Raw genomic sequence first — 4,457 nt, forward strand, 5'->3', positions numbered from 1 at the left:
CAAAATTGGATCAAAGATTTTGTGTTAAAAATTGGAGGAGCAGTGGACTGTGATTTGAAAGGGGGAATGACGTCATTCTTTTGTTCACAGGAATATTTTTTAATACTTTAAATGAATTTGACATATTAATCAACAATTAAAATAATATATGTCCCTTTAAGGCTGCACATTGAACGAGCTCTAAACTGTTTTTTCAGTTCGAAGAACTGTTTTTGTGATAATCCATGTATGTTTAGTCTTATAATCGGAATGCAATTATCGTTCTTTTACATCAAAAGATGGTTGCCAGGACCTAACAATTTTGTCTGCGGAAAACACTTTAACGAAAGTGACTATCGTGTGGGAAAAAATCTAACGCGTAAAGTACTAAACGGTGATGCAATTCCTTCGGTGACAATAGAAACAGAAAAAATCGGATTTTCCCTTGAGATTTAACAAAACCGGGACAAAAGTAAACAATTATAAGCGTTTAATAATATTTTTGATATCGGTATATACAAAAACGGCTTTATAGCGAAACTACATTCGTTATCTTTATTTGAATACCCCCGTACCGTAGTTTGATACGTACAAAATTACAGCAAACATGATGATTTGGTCAATTCGGCGACACTCGAGATAAATAATATACCATCTAGCACCTGTAGCATGGAAATATTAAAACTGCCAACAATGTCTGTCGATGTCCAAGATGAAATGTTATATGGTCTCGACACTCTCGAGATAGTAGTGTCATCCTCCGATAATGAATTCACAGAAGTAAATAGCTGCCCTAATAATTAATATTCCGTGATTAATGTTATATAAAATTTGTAGTCAGTGCGAATGGAATTTCAATCTACTGAAATGGACGAGATTGAAGATGATACAACACGAGTGCTTGAAGATTCAATGAAGGAAGAGCTTAGCGTTGTCACTAATAATTCACTGAAAAAAAACCAATACCAATCACGATCATGTATCTAGTTAAAATTTAAATAATAGTGAGGTTCATTTAGTAATGTCACATTTATATATTTCAGCCATATTTCAGTAGCGTTGGTCTCTTACTGGTTTTTAAAGAAAACTCAACTGTTGAGGTCAATAACAAGAATAAGACCCGAATTTATACATATCTAGAGTATCCACAAGTTTGTATATTAATGTCAAATTTATTCATTAGAAATCATGCCACACATGAATGCACTGGGTTGCACTCCAAAACGATCTGGAAACTGAAAAAAAAATAAAGTTAGGTTGCTCTTTGTTGAAAAATCTCGTAACAGAGTGCCTATTCAAAATACACAAAACAGGGGCTAAATATATCGCTCTAGTGTGCGACGGACTGCGAAGTAATATTGCAATGGCTCACTTGCTAGGTGTTGTCATAACAGAAGAATTTATCCAATGTACTTTTCCTAACCCTGGTATAAAAGTTAACCTATTTTGTTGCGCAAAAAGAACTTCAGATTTATAAATATTTTATTTTCAGCGGATCCAAGTGCAAGAGTCCATTTTGTTCTAGATGCGTGCCATATGTTGAAACTTTTGAGAAATTTATGGGAGCATTTTGGTATTTTAATTGACCAGCGAACTGGTGAAGTAAGAGAAAATCACATTTGAATGTGGTAAATTTTTACTTGATGATGTATGTATTTATTAGCAAATTCAATGGGCATACATATCCATACTTCAAAATCATCAAGAACACGAGGGTTTAACAGTGATCAACAAACTTAAAAAATTCCACATTAAATTTAAAACCCAAAAAATGAAAGTTAACTTGGCCGCACAAACCATTGGCAGCTCAATGGCAAAGAGCATTGAGCTCTAGAGGAGGCTGGAGATCCAGTTTTTCAGGAAAGTGGCCCAACATCCAAGCTCATATCGTCCATTGATAGGTATACCTACAGGTATTAACTTACTAAGCAGATTTTCTCTATATTTACACTACCTTTCTTAACTTTTCGTTCACAGATTGTTTGATATCTTGAATTCCAGAAACCCATGGCTAAAGGTTTCAAGTCCCCAATTCGGCCCTGTAACTTGGAGCGAGCCGAACTTGATATCATTAAGACAAAGGAACTTCTGTTCAACTTGACAGATGTAGAAGGCAACTTTATTTTTCAAGGCCCGAGGAAGACAGCCATTATTGGTTTTGCAGTGACGATTCACAGTGTGTTGGATATTGCGGAGAAATACGTTGTTCCTACTGATGCACCATTAAAGTATAATTTTTTAAAATATGCTTAAGTTATTTTGATCAACAGTAGATTTTTTAAACCAAATATTCATTTTTAAGGTACCTTTTAACCTACAAATTGTCTCAAGACCATTTAGAATTGTATTTTAATACAATTCGACAGAGAGGAGGGTGGAAAAACAATAATACCAGTAGGCAATTTATAGCAGCCTACAAAAACACCCTACAGTGTAGTTACAAAAATTTAAACATCAAAAAGTGGCAATGTCATCGCTTGAGACAACACTGACGTAACAAATTTGTGCGATGTTTTAGTCAAAACAAACATTTCTTCTGAGATTTCGAAAGAATCTTTAGATGAAGAAATAGACGAGTTCACAATGTTTATAACTGATGAAACATCAACATCAAACATATTCAGAGAAAATATAGTTCATTATATGGGTGGTTTTGTAATTAAGAAGTTAAGAAGAGAATTGAAATGTGAAACCTTTTTGGCTGCCTTGGAAGAAAGACGATCTACACTATCCAATCACGATTATTTAACTGACACAACCAAACTGCTCCTTCTTTTAAAAGACAACGGTGGACTATGTCACCCGTCCGCTAGTGTTATTAGGATTTGCAGCTTAACTGAGAAGGCTTTGAAATATATATAAACACAGTAGCGAAAACCATCAACCTTAAAATTGAAATTTTGGTGATGAGTCAGTTAGTCACAGAGGATATTTTCCCAACTTTAACAGAACATATGTTCGACGATGAGCTTGGCTCACAACAACATGTTAATGCCCTGATGAAGAAAATTGTCAAACTTTATGTAAATATAAGATTAAGAAAAATCAGCCGAGACATCAACGATAGTCTAAGGAAAGAAGCAATACGAAGAAAACTCACCAAACTAATTTTTTTCCAAGGACAATAATTTTCTTTATTCCATTTTTTTTTCTTCTATGGATTTTGGCTGCCATCCCAGTCTTTTCACACATTATAGAAATTAAGATATCAAAATTTATTTAAGATAAATATTTTAAATATATTCTTACGATTGATAATTTTATTTAATCTAGAAAATTAGTGACTAATTTACCTTTTGTCTCTCGAAAAATCGACGTTCTTCCTTTGTTTACATTCTGCAATGACTTCGTGCCACAAAGGTGGGACCTGCAGCAATTTGCGACGACCTGTCCAACCTGCACCTGCCAAGTTTCTAACCTGTACCACCTGCAACCTGCAGGCTATTTCACCTGTCCAACCTGCAACCTGCAAATCACCTGCAGAAATACTACTAAAGACATATGTAGAGAAGTATTAATATATGTCTTTTCAAATTACCCGAACCCAATTTAGTAGTCCAATGAAAAATAGCCGGACAAGAGACACACTTCACATACTTTATTGGTACACTATCAATGTTAATAATTTTAAAAGTATGCCAAACTTGTGACGTACCTTTGTAATCAGAAAATGATACTCTGTCACTTAAACTTGAAACCAAATGCTGAATGTCCTTTTTGGTAAATGGTTTTTTTGTCTAGATAACTATAGATGATTTCAGGAATTTCATAACGTAATCCGAGAAGCTACACATTTCCATTCTCCCCGCGGTTATTTTAGCGAGGACAGGCACCAGTTCGTAACGGCATAGTATACATATTGCATACTCGTTTTCTTAGTTCTTTTATGTTGCGGTAAAGCGGACCTTTCGTATATATGGCAGGTAAACCTGCGATAATATGATCTACCTAACCTGTATCTGCCACTCTTTTCACCTGTCCAACCTGCAACCAATATATTTTATATCGTGATCTGATCTGACCTGACCTGCGCAGATTGCAGTTATCTGCAGACCTGCACAGGTAATCTGTACAGTTCCCACCTAAGTTCGTGGAGCCCAGCTGTTTGCCATAATGGAAGTTCAGTTTCTTAGATGGCCGTTTACGCATAGCTCGCGAAAGGGGATAGCACCGCGGAACAAACCGTCAGATTTCATTGTATCTCTATGGTGCTGCCATACCAGAGTGATTGAGAAAAATCATATCACCTTGGGCAGGAATCGAACCTACGACCTTTGGGTTACCGTCCCAACGCCACTACCATTGGACTACCGAGGCCGCGAATAATCAAGGCTCGGACACCCAATTTATGAATGACTCGATCTGGTTCGATTCCTGCCCGAGGTGATAAGATTTTTCTCAATCACTCTGGTATGGCACTACACGCAGAGGTATTCCTTGGTTTAAATGAAACTTCAAATTAAATTCCTGCGTAATAA

General features: G+C 35.9%; 1 long non-coding RNA gene across 1 annotated transcript; it reads left to right on the forward strand.

Moving 5' to 3' along the window:
• Positions 1-678: 678 nt before the first annotated feature.
• On the forward strand, positions 679-1,212 carry LOC149957797 (uncharacterized). Its single transcript, XR_016478447.1, has 4 exons — positions 679-759; positions 817-958; positions 1,023-1,079; positions 1,163-1,212. It is a non-coding gene; the product is annotated as an uncharacterized LOC149957797 (long non-coding RNA).
• Positions 1,213-4,457: the final 3,245 nt, after the last annotated feature.

Source organism: Leiobunum rupestre, chromosome 2 (assembly GCF_980474605.1).
Source record: "Leiobunum rupestre chromosome 2, qqLeiRupe1.1.hap1, whole genome shotgun sequence".
In the NCBI taxonomy this organism is placed as follows: domain Eukaryota; kingdom Metazoa; phylum Arthropoda; class Arachnida; order Opiliones; family Sclerosomatidae; genus Leiobunum; species Leiobunum rupestre.